Genomic DNA, 18,112 nt, shown 5'->3' on the forward strand with positions numbered 1-18,112 from the left:
AAAAAAAATTTTAAAAACTCACGATTTCGCAACTCTAAAACACTTAATTTTTATTATATTGTGATACCAATCTTCTCCAAGCCGTTCACAGGCAGATTTGTTAACTATCGCAAGGATGAAGAGGTGTTTTGAAAAAAATGGAGCGGCCAAAGACTTTGACTTTAAGCAAAATATCAATTTGAAAAAAAAAAATAGGGGGTCATCTCGAGTTTAGGGCTCTGGCCTTCAACTCGGGATGATCCCCTATTTTTTTGACCCCCCAAGAAATCCCATTTTTGGTCCGTTTTTTTATGCCCATGTTTGTTTCCGGTAATTAATCCCTAAACAGGCGATGGACTAAGAGAAAATTGAAATCAGCAAAAAATTTTTCAAAAACTCCGGGTTTCGCAACTCTAAAACACTTAATTTTTATTATATTGTGATACCAATCTTCTCCAAGCCGTTCACAGGCAGATTTGTTAACTATCGCAAGGATGAAGAGGTGTTTTGAAAAAAATGGAGCGGCCAAAGACTTTGACTTTAAGCAAAATATCAATTTGAAAAAAAAAATTAGGGGGTCATCTCGAGTTGAGGGCTCTGGCCTTCAACTCGGGTTGATCCCCTATTTTTTTTACCCCCCGAGAAATCCCATTTTATGTCCGTTATCTTAAGCCCTTGTTTGTTTCCGGTAATTAATCCCTAAACAGGCGATGGACTTAGAGAAAATTGAAATCCGCAAAAATTTTTTTAAAAACTCCGGATTTCGCAACTCTAAATCACTTAATTTTTATTATATTGTGATACCAATCTTCTCCAAGCCATTCACAGGCAGAATTGTTAACTATCCCGTTGATGAAGAGGTGCTTTGAAAAAAATGGAGCTGCCAAATCTTTCACTTTAAGAAAAAAAATCAATTTGAAAAAAAATAGGGGATCATCTCGAGTTGAGGGCACTGGCTTTCAACTCGGGATGATCCCCTATTTTTTTTACCCCCCGAGAAATCCCATTTTATGTCCGTTATTTTAAGCCCATGTTTGTTTCCGGTAATTAATCCCTAAACAGGCGATGGACTTAGAGAAAATTGAAATCCGCAAAAAAAAATTTTAAAAACTCACGATTTCGCAACTCTAAAACACTTAATTTTTATTATATTGTGATACCAATCTTCTCCAAGCCGTTCACAGGCAGATTTGTTAACTATCGCAAGGATGAAGAGGTGTTTTGAAAAAAATGGAGCGGCCAAAGACTTTGACTTTAAGCAAAATATCAATTTGAAAAAAAAAAATAGGGGGTCATCTCGAGTTTAGGGCTCTGGCCTTCAACTCGGGATGATCCCTCATTTTTTTTACCCCCCGAGAAATCATATTTTATGTCCGTTACCTTATGCCCTTGTTTGTTTCCGGTAATTAATCCCTAAACAGGCGATGGACTTAGAGAAAATTGAAATCCGCAAAAAAATTTTTTAAAAACTCCGGATTTCGCAATTCTAAATCAATTAATTTTTATTATATTGTGATACCAATCTTCTCCAAGCCATTCACAGGCATAATTGTTAATTTTCCCGTTGATGAAGAGGTGCTTTGAAAAAAATGGAGCGGCCAAAGACTTTCAATTAAAGAAAAAATAATAATTTGAAAAAAAAATAGTGGATCATCTCGAGTTGAGGGCTCTGGCCTTCAACTCGGGATGATCCCCTATTTTTTTGACCCCCAAGAAATTCCATTTTCTGTCCGTTATCTTAAGCCCTTGTTTGTTTCCGGTAATTAATCCCTAAACAGGCGATGGACTTACAGAAAATTGAAATCCGCAAAAATTTTTTTAAAAACTCCGGATCTCGCAACTCTAAATCACTTAATTTTTATTATATTGTGATACCAATCTTCTCCAAGCCATTCACAGGCAGAATTGTTAACAATCCCGTTGATGAAGAGGTGCTTTGAATAAAATGGAGCGGCCAAAGTCTTTCACTTTAAGAAAAAAAATCAATTTGAAAAAAAATAGGGGATAATCTCGAGTTGAGGGCACTGGCTTTCAACTCGGGACGATCCCCTATTTTTTTGACCCCCCGAGAAATCCCATTTTATGTCCGTTATTTTAAGCCCATGTTTGTTTCCGGTAATTAATCCCTAAACAGGCGATGGACTTAGAGAAAATTGAAATCCGCAAAAAAAATTTTAAAAACTCCCGATTTCGCAACTCTAAAACAATTAATTTTTATTATATTGTGATACCAATCTTCTCCAAGCCGTTCACAGACAGATTTCTTAACTATCGCAAGGATGAAGAGGTGTTTTGAAAAAAATGGAGCGGCCAAAGACTTTGACTTTAAGCAAAATATCAATTTGAAAAAAAAAAAATAGGGGTCATCTCGAGTTTAGGGCTCTGGCCTTCAACTCGGGATGATCCCTCATTTTTTTTTTACCCCCGAGAAATCATATTTTATGTCCGTTACCTTATGCCCTTGTTTGTTTCCGGTAATTAATCCCTAAACAGGCGATGGACTTAGAGAAAATTGAAATCCGCAAAAAAATTTTTTAAAAACTCCGGATTTCGCAATTCTAAATCACTTAATTTTTATTATATTGTGATACCAATCTTCTCCAAGCCATTCACAGGCATAATTGTTAATTTTCCCGTTGATGAAGAGGTGCTTTGAAAAAAATGGAGCGGCCAAAGACTTTCACTTAAAGAAAAAAAATAATTTGAAAAAAAAATAGTGGATCATCTCGAGTTGAGGGCTCTGGCCTTCAACTCGGGATGATCCCCTATTTTTTTGACCCCCAAGAAATTCCATTTTCTGTCCGTTATCTTAAGCCCTTGTTTGTTTCCGGTAATTAATCCCTAAACAGGCGATGGACTTACAGAAAATTGAAATCCGCAAAAATTTTTTTAAAAACTCCGGATCTCGCAACTCTAAATCACTTAATTTTTATTATATTGTGATACCAATCTTCTCCAAGCCATTCACAGGCAGAATTTTTAACTATCCCGTTGATGAAGAGGTGCTTTGAAAAAATGGAGCGGCCAAAGACTTTGACTTTAAGAAAAAAAATCAATTTGAAAAAAAATAGGGGATCATCTCGAGTTGAGGGCACTGGCCTTCAACTCGGGATGATCCCCTATTTTTTTTACTCACCGAGAAATCCCATTTTATTTCCGTTATTTTAAGCCCATGTTTGTTTCCGGTAATTAATCCCTAAACAGGCGATGGACTTAGAAAAAATTGAAATCCGCAAAAAATTTTAAAAACTCCGGATTTCGCAACTCTAAAACACTTAATTTTTATTATATTGTGATACCAATCTTCTCCAAGCTGTTCACAGGCAGATTTGTTAACTATCGCAAGGATGAAGAGGTGTTTTGAAAAAAATGGAGCGGCCAAAGACTTTGACTTTAAGCAAAATATCAATTTGAAAAAAAATAGTGGATCATCTCGAGTTGAGGGCTCTGGCCTTCAACTCGGGATGATCCCCTATTTTTTTGACCCCCCAAGAAATTCCATTTTATGTCCGTTATCTTAAGCCCTTGTTTGTTTCCGGTAATTAATCCCTAAACAGGCGATGGACTTAGAGAAAATTGAAATCCGCAAAAAAATTTTTAAAAACTCCGGATTTCGCAACTCTAAATCACTTAATTTTTATTATATTGTGATACCAATCTTCTCCAAGCCATTCACAGGCAGAATTGTTAACTATCCCGTTGATGAAGAGGTGCTTTGAAAAAAATGGAGCGGCCAAAGACTTTCACTTTAAGAAAAAAAATCAATTTGAAAAAAAATAGGGGATCATCTCGAGTTGAGGGCACTGGCTTTCAACTCGGGATGATCCCCAATTTTTTTTGACCCCCCGAGAAATCCCATTTTATGTCCGTTACTTTAAGCCCATGTTTGTTTCCGGTAATTACTCCCTAAACAGGCGATGGACTTAGAGAAAATTGAAATCCGCAAAATTTTTTTTAAAAACTCCGGATTTCGCAACTCTAAAACACTTAATTTTTATAATAATGTGATATACATCTTCTCCAAGAGGTTTACAGGCAGATTTTTCAACTATCCCGTGGATGAGAAGGTGTTTTGAAAAAAATGGAGGGGCCAAAGGCTTTGACTTAAAGCAAAAAAAATCAATTTGAAAAAAAAAATAGGGGATCGTCTCGATTTGAAAGCTCTGGCCCCGTAGAAATCATTTTTTTACCCTTGTAGCAAACAAAACGTATGTCCGTTTTTAGGCCACTTTTTTCTCTGTAATTGATCCCTAATCAGGCAATGGACTTCGAAAAAAATTGAAAGCACTCAAAAGCACTCTACTCATACCAAAATTTTGGGCTAATTTTTAATGTCTTTAAATAATTTAGGCTGGATTTTTCCGTACGAACATCCATGAGGAGTTCGAGGAATTGGTATGACAATTATTTTTATGTTTAATAGAAAAACTTGGCGACCAAACCAATAGGGCCACTTTGGCATTTTTTTTTTCGAACCCAAATTCTAGTTTTTTGGTTTTTCAAAGTTTTCCCCTTGTATTATTAAGATATGTGTAGTTTCATCAACGTAAGTGTTTTTTCCTGCATAAAACTGAATTGTAACAATAAACAGTATTTCAGAAATGACATCAGAAACCGTTCTCAAATTCGTTTTTCTATACCTTGAACTCTTATTTTTTTGTTTCAGGTTTTTTTGCTTCCTTTTTTTTCGAAGTTATTATTCTTTCAGCTTCAAAAAAAAAGACTGGAGGAAAACAACTATATCGCAAAGGTACTGACAAACTTTCTTGCATGAAAATGATCATTTTTGTTTGTGTTGTTCTCTTTGAATTGATCTCATCTTTTTTGGTTTGACTTCAACAAACTGCGATGTACCCAAATTCAAGTTTTTCAGAAAAAATCAAAATCAACTGAAAACAACAACAAAACGGTTTTTACAGTGAAAAGTTGTGTTTAAAAAATTATTTTTGGTAAGCTTTGTGACCCAACAAGCAAACTGAAAACATTAAAAAGAAAATAAAAAGTTGCAAAAACGACCTATCATGTTTAATAATTTTCTGCTGCTTGACAAGAGTTTGACATAAATTTTAGAACTCTATTTTTAGAATCGGAAGCTGAAAATATCGAGATCGCTGACTCTTAACATGTTTATTTCAAAACATTTTGAAGCACAATCTTGAGTAGCATAAATTTTGAATGGCCTTATTTTTGCTGAGTCTCGTCGGAAATTGCTTCTGGTGTTCGAAATAGTTTTTCATTTTTTCTTATGCTATTTGAATCGAAAAATCGGCCCTTTTAAACCCGGATAGCATTCTGAAACTGAGTTTCCATAAATACTTTGCTGAGCTCTTTAAAATTAACCGTCTTTCAGATATTCGCATCCGGCCAAAAATTATAAAAAATTCGTACCCAAATTCAAGTCAAGAATTTTAAAAACCTTTTTATCTCGGTTTTTAATAGATGTTAGAATCCAGCAAAATGTCACCTGTCTTGTATGACTATTTTTAGTCGACATGCAAAATTTCAGACTCCAGGACTCATTTTTGAGTTTTTGCCTCTTTCCACTTTTCTTGCAGTTCAGTGGTCACTCGTTTGGGTCACTTTCATTTTATGACCTAAAAATTAGGTCGTTTCCTGGCACTAAACGCAATTGCACTACAAGAGCAAAAATGCCAGAACTTAGTCATACAACACCGAAATTGAAAGAAAAAATCAAAAATATTAATTTTTGAGGAAAAAACAGAGTTTTCAATTTCCCTTACTGTTTGGCCGCGGATGTCACCCTACTCCGCTCGGTCAATAAAACAACAAATAAGAGAGCTTGAATGATTTTAAAAAATGTTCTGGAAAGCTCTCAAGCGTGACTATCAATCTGCGATGAGAAAAAGTAATTTTTATATGTAAAATTGAGAGAAAAGTGCAGTTTTTTCAAAAATTATTTAATTTTTTAAAACCTAATAAAAACCAAAGAAATGCTTTTCAAATAGGGCCATTTTCAGTTTTGGCTAGATTAACATCTGGGCTAATGAAAACAAGCTTTATCTGAGCTCTGGGAACAGAAATGAGAAATCTCCGAGCAAAACTGTAATCCGCGGATCGCTTACCCCAAATTCAAGTCGGCCGTAGTAGTAGTAGTAGTAGTAGTAGTAGTAGTAGTAGTAGTAGTAGTAGCTGTAGCCTAACTTGAAAATGGCCCATTTTTGGCCCATTTTCAAGTTTGGCTACAGAATCTCAGTACCCGAATTCAAGTGCCCATTTTCGAGTTAAAATCATCGTACCCGAATTCCAGTTTTGGGATTCCCATTTTCAATTTTTCAAAATGAGACCAAATTACAGTTTGGCCCGATCCGCATTTTCATGTCTACTCATATGACTATTATGACTCCACAAAAAAATGGGTATGGTTGATTTTTTATTGCGGCCAATACAATAGTTTAAATTTTCTGCGGGGCTGTCAACTGGGGAAGGTCCCCATTTTTGAACCCCCTGAAAAATTTTTTTTACCTTTTTAAAGCGAATGTTTTATTGCTGAAATTCACAAGTATTCAGTCAGGTGATTTACAATATGGAAAATGATATCTGCTATTTTTTTTAGCAGAAAGTAAGTTTTACTAAACTTTATGAAGATATAACTAAAAATTATATTAACATTTGTCTGCAATTCGATCGAAGTCGCAACTGTTACCTATTGAGTCGAATAGGAGTTGTTTTGAAAACAAAATTGAGTGTAAAACGACTTTAAAATTAACCAAAAAAACTCAAATTGAAGAAATTAGAAGATCATCTCGAGCTGAAGTCTCAGCTTGAACTTGTCGTTACGCAAAACATACAATTTTAGCTTCTGTCACTTATGTGAGCTATTTCTAGCTCAATATGCCATTGAACGTTGTTTTTAGCGTTATTTGATCCCTATTTATATTTATTTCAACGTGACGGGAGACAGCGAAGCAACTAATTAAATAAAAATTATTTGAACTAAAAAAAACACCTGGCTGGAAGTCTCTCGAGACCATATTATCATGTTCTTGATGCCGACTAAACTTTTCTTTTTAAATTGTGTAATAAATTCAGTAGAAATGTGGTTCTGCTGTTTTAAAAGCATAGAAAGGCTAATAAAATTGACCATTTACGATTTTCAACTTCAATATTCCAACTTTATAATTTTGGATTATAATCAATTCCTGCTGGGGTCCACTATTACAAGGGATGTTACAAAGTCCAGTTTTTAACAGAAAGTGTGCTGAGTTTTAAAATGAATCTCATTTGAGCTCTTGAGGACCAAGACCTATCTTATCTTGAACTGAGTTCAACATTTTACGTTCTTGCAGTAGACGCTGCAAGAGGCCCATAACGTGCCTAAACGATCAAAAACTGGCAACTGCTTTGGTTTTGCATAGCTGCATAACTAGAATTCTTCAAATAAATAGATGAGTGGGTATAGTGTTTAAAGAACTAATTCAAAATGGCCAAAATGGCTACTCATCGATGTCATAAACATGTTCAGTCCGAAAAAAACTTCAATTTGGAGTTTCGCAAAACTTTTTTTTCTGCGTCCTTTATGTGACACAAATCTTCTCCAAGTCTTTTACAGGCAGAATTGTTAACTATCCCGAGGATGAGCAGGTGTTTTGAAAAAAATGGAGGGCCCATAGACTTGACTTCAACCAAAAAAAAATCAATTTGGAAAAAAAAGTAGGGGATCATCTCGAGTTGACGGCACTGACCTTCAACTCGGGGTGGTCCCCTCTTTTTTTGGCCCCCCCTGGAAATTCCATTTCATATCCGTTATTTTAAGCCCATGTTTGTTTACGGTAATTAACTCCTAAACAGGCGATAGACTTAGAGAAAACTGAAATCCGCAAAAATTTTTTTTAAAAACACCGGTATTCGAAACTCTAAAACACATAATTTTTATTATATTGTGACACCAATCTTCTCCAAGCCGTTCACAGGCAGAATTGTTAACTATCCCGTGAATGAAGAGGTGTTTTGAAAGAAATGGAGCGGCCAAAGACTTTGACTTTAAGCAAAAAAAATCAATTTGAAAAAAAAAATAGGGGATCATTTCGAGTTGAGGGCCCTGCCCTTCAACTCGGGAAGATCCCCTATTTTTTTTACCCCCCGAGAAATCCCAATTTATGTCCGTTATTTTAAGCCCATGTTTTTTTCCGGTAAATAATCACTAAACAGGCGATGGACTTAGAGAAAATTGAAATCCGCAAAATTTTTTTTTAAAAACTCCGGATGTCGCAACTCTAAATTACTTAATTTTCATTATATTGTGATACCAATCTTCTCCAAGCCGTTCACAGGCAGATTTGTTAAATATCCCGTGGATGAAGAGGTGTTTTGAAAAGAATGGAGCGGCCAAAGACTTTGACTTTAAGCAAAAAAAAATCAATTTGAAAAAAAAAATAGGGGATCATCTCGAGTTGAGGGCTCTGGCCTTCAACTCGGGATGATCCCCTATTTTTTTGACCCCCCGAGAAATCCCATTTTATGTCCGTTATTTTAAGCCCATGTTTGTTTCCGGTAATTAATCCCTAAACAGGCGATGGACTTAGAGAAAATTGAAATCCGCAAAAATTTTTTTTAAAAAGTCCGGATTTCGCAGCTCTAAAACACTTAATTTTTATTATATTGTGATACCAATCTTCTCCAAGCCGTTCACATGCAGAAATGTTAACTATCCCGTGGATGAAGAGGTGTTTTGAAAAAATGGAGCGGCCAAAGTCTTTGACTTTAAGCAAAAAAAATAGGGGGTCATCTCGAGTTGAGGGCTCTGGCCTTCAACTCGGGATGATCCCCTATTTTTTTGACCCCCCTAGAAATTCCATTTCATATCCGTTATTTTAAGCCCATGTTTGTTTACGGTAATTAACTCCTAAACAGGCGATAGACTTAGAGAAAATTCAAATCCGCAAAAAATTTTTTTAAAAACACCGGAATTCGCAACTCTAAAACACTTAATTTTTATTATATTGTGATACCAATCTTCTCCAAGCCGTTCACAGGCAGAATTGTTAACTATCCCGTGGATGAAGAGGTGTTTTTAAAGAAATGGAGCGGCCAAAGACTTTGACTTTAAGCAAAAAAAATCAATTTGAAAAAAAATAGGGGATCATCTCGAGTTGACGGCACTGACCTTCAACTCGGGGTGGTCCCCTCTTTTTTTTGACCCCCCTAGAAATTCCATTTCATATCCGTTATTTTAAGCCCATGTTTGTTTATGGTAATTAACTCCTAAGCAGGCGATAGACTTAGAGAAAATTGAAATCCGCAAAAATTTTTTTAAAAACACCGGAATTCGCAACTCTAAAACACTTAATTTCAATTATATTGTGATACCAATCTTCTCCAAGCCTTTCACAATCACAATTGTTAACTATCCCGTGGATGAAGAGGTGTTTTGAAAAAAATGGAGCGGCCGAAGACTTTGACTTTAAGCAAAAAAAAAATCAATTTGAAAAAAAAAAATAGGGGATCATCTCGAGTTGAGGGCTCTGGCCTTCAACTCGGGATGATCTCCTATTTTTTTGACCCCCCGAGAAATCCCATTTTATGTCTGTTATTTTAAGCCCATGTTTGTTTCCGGTAATAAATCCCTAAACAGGCGATGGACTTAGAGAAAATTGAAATCCGCAAAAATTTTTTTTAAAAAGTCCGGATTTCGCAGCTCTAAAACACTTAATTTTTATTATATTGTGATACCAATCTTCTCCAAGCCGTTCACATGCAGAAATGTTAACTATCCCGTGGATGAAGAGGTGTTTTGAAAAAATGGAGCGGCCAAAGTCTTTGACTTTAAGCAAAAAAAATTAATTTGAAAAAAAATAGGGGGTCATCTCGAGTTGAGGGCTCTGGCCATCAACTCGGGATGATCCCCTATTTTTTTTGAACCCCCGAGAAATACCACTTTATGTCCGTTATTTTAAGCCCATGTTTGTTTCCGGTAATTAATCCCAAAACAGGCGATGGACTTAGAGAAAATTGAAATCCGCAAAATTTTTTTTAAAAAGTCCGGATTTTGCAACTCTAAGTCACTTTATCTTTATTATATTGTGATACCAATCTTCTCCAAGCCGTTCACAGTCAGAATTGTTAACCATCCCGTTGATGAAGAGCTGCTTTGAAAAAAATGGAGCGGCCAAAGACTCTCACTTTAAGAAAAAAAATCAATTTGAAAAAAAAAACATGGGATCATCTCGATTTGAGGGCTCTGGCCATCAACTCGGGATGATCCCCTATTTTTTTTGAACCCCCGAGAAATACCACTTTATGTCCGTTATTTTAAGCCCATGTTTGTTTCCGGTAATTAATCCCAATACAGGCGATGGACTTAGAGAAAATTGAAATCCGCAAAATTTTTTTTAAAAACTCCGGATTTTGCAACTCTAAATCACTTTATCTTTATTATATTGTGATACCAATCTTCTCCAAGCCGTTCACAGGCAGAAATGTTAACCATACCGTTGATGAAGAGCTGCTTTGAAAAAAATGGAGCGGCCAAAGACTCTCACTTTAAGAAAAAAAATCAATTTGAAAAAAAAAAAACATGGGATCATCTCGAGTTGAGGGCTCTGGCCTTCATCTCGGGATGATCCCCTATTTTTTTTACCCCCCGAGAAATTCCATTTTATGTCCGTTATTTTAAGACCATGTTTGTTTCCGGTAATTAATCCCTAAACAGGCGATGGACTTAGAGAAAATTGAAATCCGCAAAATTTTTTTTAAAAACTCTGGATTTTGCGACTCTAAATCTTTTAATTTTTATTATATTGTGATACCAATCTTCTCAAAGCCGTTCAAAATCAGAATTGTTAACTATCCCGTGGATGAAGAGGTGTTTTGAAAAAAATGGAGCGGCCAAAGACTTTGACTTTAAGCAAAAAAAATCAATTTGAAAAAAAAAATAGGGGATTATCTCGAGTTGAGGGCTCTGGCCTTTAACTCGGGACGATCCCCTAATTTTTGACCCCCCGAGAAATCCCATTTTATGTCCGTTATTTTAAGCCCATGTTTGTTTCCGGTAATTAATCCCTAAACAGGAGATGGACTTAGAGAAAATTGAAATCCGTAAATTTTTTTTTAAAAAGTCCGGATTTCGCAGCTCTAAAACACTTAATTTTTATTATATTGTGATACCAATCTTCTCCAAGCCGTTTACATGCAGAATTGTTAACTATCCCGTGGATGAAGAGGTGTTTTGAAAAAATGGAGCGGCCAAAGACTTTGACTTTAAGCAAAAAAAAATCAATTTGAAAAAAAAAATAGGGGATCATCTCGAGTTGAGGGCTCTGGCCTTCATATCGGGATGATCCCCTATGTTTTTGACCCCCCGAGAAATTCCATTTTATGTCCGTTATTTTAAGACCATGTTTGTTTCCGGTAATTAATCCCTAAACAGGCAATGGACTTAGAGAAAATTGAAATCCGCAAAATTTTTTTTAAAAACTCTGGATTTTGCGACTCTAAATCTTTTAATTTTTATTATATTGTGATACCAATCTTCTCAAAGCCGTTCAAAATCAGAATTGTTAACTATCCCGTGGATGAAGAGGTGTTTTGAAAAAAATGGAGCGGCCAAAGACTTTGACTTTAAGCAAAAAAGATCAATTTGAAAAAAAAAAAATAGGGGATTATCTCGAGTTGAGGGCTCTGGCCTTCAACTCGGGACGATCCCCTAATTTTTGACCCCCCGAGAAATCCCATTTTATGTCCGTTATTTTAAGCCTATGTTTGTTTCCGGTAATTAATCCCTAAACAGGAGATGGACTTAGAGAAAATTGAAATCCGTAAATTTTTTTTTAAAAAGTCCGGATTTCGCAGCTCTAAAACAATTAATTTTTATTATATTGTGATACCAATCTTCTCCAAGCCGTTCACATGCAGAATTGTTAACTATCCCGTGGATGAAGAGGTGTTTTGAAAAAATGGAGCGGCCAAAGTCTTTGACTTTAATCAAAAAAATCAATTTGAAAAAAAAATAGGGGGTCATCTCGAGTTGAGGGCTCTGGCCTTCAACTCGGGATGATCCCCTATTTTTTTGAACCCCCGAGAAATACCACTTTTTGTCCGTTATTTTAAGCCCATGTTTGTTTCCGGTAATTAATCCCAAAACAGGCGATGGACTTAGAGAAAATTGAAATCCGCAAAATTTTTTTAAAAACTCCGGATTTTGCAACTCTAAATCACTTTATCTTTATTATATTGTGATACCAATCTTCTCCAAGCCGTTCACATGCAGAATTGTTAACTATCCCGTGGATGAAGAGGTGTTTTGAAAAAATGGAGCGGCCAAAGTCTTTGACTTTAAGCAAAAAAATCAATTTGAAAAAAAAAATAGGGGGTCATCTCGAGTTGAGGGCTCTGGCCTTCAACTCGGGATGATCCCCTATTTTTTTGACCCCCCGAGAAATTCCATTTTGTGTCCGTTATTTTAAGCCCAAGTTTGTTTCCGATAAGTAATCCCAAAACAGGCGATGGACTTAGAGAAAATTGAAATCCGCAAAATTTTTTTAAAAACTCCGGATTTTGCAACTCTAAATCACTTTATCTTTATTATATTGTGATACCAATCTTCTCCAAGCCGTTCACATGCAGAATTGTTAACTATCCCGTGGATGAAGAGGTGTTTTGAAAAAATGGAGCGGCCAAAGTCTTTGACTTTAAGCAAAAAAATCAAATTGAAAAAAAAAATAGGGGGTCATCTCGAGTTGAGGGCTCTGGCCTTCAACTCGGGATGATCCCCTATTTTTTTGACCCCCCGAGAAATTCCATTTTGTGTCCGTTATTTTAAGCCCAAGTTTGTTTCCGATAAGTAATCCCAAAACAGGCGATGGACTTAGAGAAAATTGAAATCCGCAAAATTTTTTTAAAAACTCCGGATTTTGCAACTCTAAATCACTTTATCTTTATTATATTGTGATACCAATCTTCTCCAAGCCGTTCACATGCAGAATTGTTAACTATCCCGTGGATGAAGAGGTGTTTTGAAAAAATGGAGCGGCCAAAGTCTTTGACTTTAAGCAAAAAAATCAATTTGAAAAAAAAAATAGGGGGTCATCTCGAGTTGAGGGCTCTGGCCTTCAACTCGGGATGATCCCCTATTTTTTTGACCCCCCGAGAAATTCCATTTTGTGTCCGTTATTTTAAGCCCAAGTTTGTTTCCGATAAGTAATCCCAAAACAGGCGATGGACTTAGAGAAAATTGAAATCCGCAAATTTTTTTTAAAAACTCCGGATTTTGCAACTCTAAATCACTTTATCTTTATTATATTGTGATACCAATCTTCTCCAAGCCGTTCACATGCAGAATTGTTAACTATCCCGTGGATGAAGAGGTGTTTTGAAAAAATGGAGCGGCCAAAGTCTTTGACTTTAAGCAAAAAAATCAATTTGAAAAAAAAAATAGGGGGTCATCTCGAGTTGAGGGCTCTGGCCTTCAACTCGGGATGATCCCCTATTTTTTTGACCCCACGAGAAATTCCATTTTGTGTCCGTTATTTTAAGCCCATGTTTGTTTCCGATAATTAATCCCTAAACAGGCGATGGACTTAGAGAAAATTGAAATCCGCAAAATTTTTTTAAAAACTCCGGATTTTGCAACTCTAAATCACCTAATTTTTATTATATTGTGATACCAATCTTCTCTAAGCCTTTCACAGGCAGATTTGTTAATTATCGCAAGGATGAAGAGGTGTTTTGAAAAATATGGAGCGGCCAAAGATTTTGACTTGAAGCAAAAAAAATCAATTTGAAAAAAAAAAGGGATCATCTCGAGTTGAGGGCTCTGGCCTTCATCTCCGGATGATCCCCTATTTTTTTGACCCCCCGAGAAATTCCATTTTATGTCCGTTATTTTAGGACCATGTTTGTTTCCGGTAATTAATCCCTAAACAGGCGATGGACTTAGAGAAAATTGAAATCCGCAAAAACTTTTTTAAAAAGTCCGGATTTCGCAGCTCTAAAACACTTAATTTTTATTATAATTTGATACCAATCTTCTCCAAGCCGTTCACATGCAGAATTGTTAACTATCCCGTGGATGAAGAGGTGTTTTGAAAAAATGGAGCGGCCAAAGTCTTTGACTTTAAGCAAAAAAAAATCAATTTGAAAAAAAAGGGGGGGTCATCTCGAGTTGAGGGCTCTGGCCTTCAATTCGGGATGATCCCCTATTTTTTTTGAACCCCCGAGAAATACCACTTTATGTCCGTTATTTTAAGCCCATGTTTGTTTCCGGTAATTAATTCCAAAACAGGCGATGGACTTAGAGAAAATTGAAATCCGCAAAATTTTTTTTAAAAACTCCGGATTTTGCAACTCTAAATCACTTTATTTTTATTATATTGTGATACCAATCTTCTCCAAGCCGTTCACAGGCAGAATTGTTAACTATCCCGTTGATGAAGAGGTGCTTTGAAAAAAATGGAGCTGCCAAAGACTCTCACTTTAAGAAAAAAAATCAATTTGAAAAAAAAACATGGGATCATCTCGAGTTGAGGGCTCTTGCCTTCATCTCGGGATGATCCCCTATTTTTTTAACCCCCCGAGAAATTCCATTTTATGTCCGTTATTTTAAGCCCAAGTTTGTTTCCGGTAATTAATCCCTAAACAGGCGATGGACTTAGAGAAAATTGAAATCCGCAAAATTTTTTTTAAAAACTCCGGATTTTGCAACTCTAAATCACCTAATTTTTATTATATTGTGATACCAATCTTCTCCAAGCCTTTCACAGGCAGATTTGTTAACTATCGCAAGGATGAAGAGGTGTTTTGAAAAATATGGAGCGGCCAAAGACTTTGACTTTAAGCAAAAAAAAATCAATTTGAAAAAAAAATAGGGGATCATCTCGAGTTGAGGGCTCTGGCCTTCATCTCGGGATGATCCCCTTTTTTTTACCCCCAAGAAATCCCAGTTTATGTCCGTTATTTTAAGCCCATGTTTGTTTCCGGTAATTAATCCCTAAACAGGCGATGGACTTAGAGAAAATTGAAATCCGCAAAAATTTTTTTTAAAAACTCCGGATTTTGCAACTCTAAATCACCTAATTTTTATTATATTGTGATACCAATCTTCTCCAAGCCTTTCACAGGCAGATTTGTTAACTATCGCAAGGATGAAGAGGTGTTTTGAAAAATATGGAGCGGCCAAAGACTTTGACTTTAAGCAAAAAAAATCAATTTGAAAAAAAAAAATAGGGGATCATCTCGAGTTGAGGACTCTGGCCTTCATCTCGGGATGATCCCCTATTTTTTTGACCCCCCGAGAATTTCCATTTTATGTCCGTTATTTTAAGACCATGTTTGTTTCCTGTAATTAATCCCTAAACAGGCGATGGACTTAGAGAAAATTGAAATCCGCAAAATTTTTTTTAAAAAGTCCGGATTTCGCAGCTCTAAAACAATTAATTTTTATTATATTGTGATACCAATCTTCTCCAAGCCGTTCACAGACAGAATTGTTAACTATCCCGTCGATGAAGAGGTGCTTTGAAAAAATTGGAGCGGCCAAAGACTCTCACTTTAAGAAAAAAAATAATAATTAATCCCTAAACAGGTAATTAATCCCTAAACAGGCGATGGACTTAGAGAAAATTGAAATCCGCAAATCTTTTTTTAAAAACTCCGGATTTTGCAACTCTAAATCACCTAATTTTTATTATATTGTGATACCAATCTTCTCCAAGCCTTTCACAGGCAGATTTGTTAACTATCGCAAGGGTGAAGAGGTGTTTTGAAAAATATGGAGCGGCCAAAGACTTTGACTTTAAGCAAAAAAAAATCAATTTGAAAAAAAAAAATAGGGGATCATCTCGAGTTGAGGGCTCTGGCCTTCATCTCGGGATGATCCCCTATTTTTTGACCCCCCGAGAAATTCCATTTTATGTCCGTTAATTTAAGACCATGTTTGTTTCCGGTAATTAATCCCTAAACAGGCGATGGACTTAGAGAAAATTGAAATCCGCAAAATTTTTTTTAAAAATTCCGGAGTTCGCAGCTCTAAAACAATTAATTTTTATTATATTGTGATACCAATCTTCTCCAAGCCTTTCACAGGCAGATTTGTTAACTATCGCAAGGGTGAAGAGGTGTTTTGAAAAATATGGAGCGGCCAAAGACTTTGACTTTAAGCAAAAAAAAAATCAATTTGAAAAAAAAAACATGGGATCATCTTGAGTTGAGGGCTCTTGCCTTCATCTCGGGATGATCCCCTATTTTTTTAACCCCCCAAGAAATTCCATTTTATGTCCGTTATTTTAAGCCCAAGTTTGTTTCCGGTAATTAATCCCTAAACAGGCGATGGACTTAGAGAAAAATGAAATCCGCAAAATTTTTTTTAAAAACTCCGGATTTTGCAACTCTAAATCACCTAGTTTTTATTATATTGTGATACCAATCTTCTCCAAGCCTTTCACAGGCAGATTTGTTAACTATCGCAAGGATGAAGAGGTGTTTTGAAAAATATGGAGCGGCCAAAGACTTTGACTTTAAGCAAAAAAAAATCAATTTGAAAAAAAAAAAAATAGGGGATCATCTCGAGTTGAGGGCTCTGGCCTTCATCTCGGGATGATCCCCTATTTTTTTGACCCCCCGAGAATTTCCATTTTATGTCCGTTATTTTAAGACCATGTTTGTTTCCGGTAATTAACCCCTAAACAGGCGATGGACTTAGAGAAAATTGAAATCCGCAAAATTTTTTTTAAAAAGTCCGGATTTCGCAGCTCTAAAACAATTATTTTTATTATATTGTGATACCAATCTTCTCCAAGCCGTTCACAGACAGAATTGTTAACTATCCCGTTGATGAAGAGGTGCTTTGAAAAAAATGGAGCGGCCAAAGACTCTCACTTTAAGAAAAAAAATCAATTTGAAAAAAAAAAAAATATGGGATCATCTCGAGTTCAGGGCTCTGGCCTTCAATTCGGGATGATCCCCTTTTTTTTACCCCCCACGAAATCACAGTTTATGTCCGTTATTTTAAGCCCATGTTTGTTTCCGGTAATTAATCCCTAAACAGGCGATGGACTTAGAGAAAATTGAAATCAGCAAATTTTTTTTTAAAAACTCCGGATTTTGCAGCTCTAAAACAATTAATTTTTATTATATTGTGATACCAATCTTCTCCAAGCCGTTCACAGGCAGAATTGTTAACTATCCCGTTGATGAAGATGTGCTTTGAAGAAAATGGAGCTGCCAAAGACTCTCACTTTAAGAAAAAAAATCAATTTGAAAAAAAAACATGGGATCATCTCGAGTTGAGGGCTCTTGCCTTCATCTCGGGATGATCCCCTATTTTTTTAACCCCCCGAGAAATTCCATTTTATGTCCGTTATTTTAAGCCCTAGTTTGTTTCCGGTAATTAATCCCTAAACAGGCGATGGACTTAGAGAAAATTGAAATCCGCAAAATTTTTTTTAAAAACTCCGGATTTTGCAACTCTAAATCACCTAATTTTTATTATATTGTGATACCAATCTTCTCCAAGCCTTTCACAGGCAGATTTGTTAACTATCGCAAGGATGAAGAGGTGTTTTGAAAAATATGGAGCGGCCAAAGACTTTGACTTTAAGCAAAAAAAAATCAATTTGAAAAAAAAATAGGGGATCATCTCGAGTTGAGGGCTCTGGCCTTCATCTCGGGATGATCCCCTTTTTTTTACCCCCCAAGAAATCCCAGTTTATGTCCGTTATTTTAAGCCCATGTTTGTTTCCGGTAATTAATCCCTAAACAGGCGATGGACTTAGAGAAAATTGAAATCCGCAAAAATTTTTTTTAAAAACTCCGGATTTTGCAACTCTAAATCACCTAATTTTTATTATATTGTGATACCAATCTTCTCCAAGCCTTTCACAGGCAGATTTGTTAACTATCGCAAGGATGAAGAGGTGTTTTGAAAAATATGGAGCGGCCAAAGACTTTGACTTTAAGCAAAAAAAAATCAATTTGAAAAAAAAAAAATAGGGGATCATCTCGAGTTGAGGGCTCTGGCCTTCATCTCGGGATGATCCCCTATTTTTTTGACCCCCCAAGAATTTCCATTTTATGTCCGTTATTTTAAGACCATGTTTGTTTCCGGTAATTAATCCCTAAACAGGCGATGGACTTAGAGAAAATTGAAATCCGCAAAATTTTTTTTAAAAAGTCCGGATTT

This window comes from Convolutriloba macropyga, chromosome 3, assembly GCF_964194025.1.
Source record: "Convolutriloba macropyga chromosome 3, txConMacr16.3, whole genome shotgun sequence".
Taxonomy (NCBI): Eukaryota; Metazoa; Xenacoelomorpha; order Acoela; family Convolutidae; genus Convolutriloba; species Convolutriloba macropyga.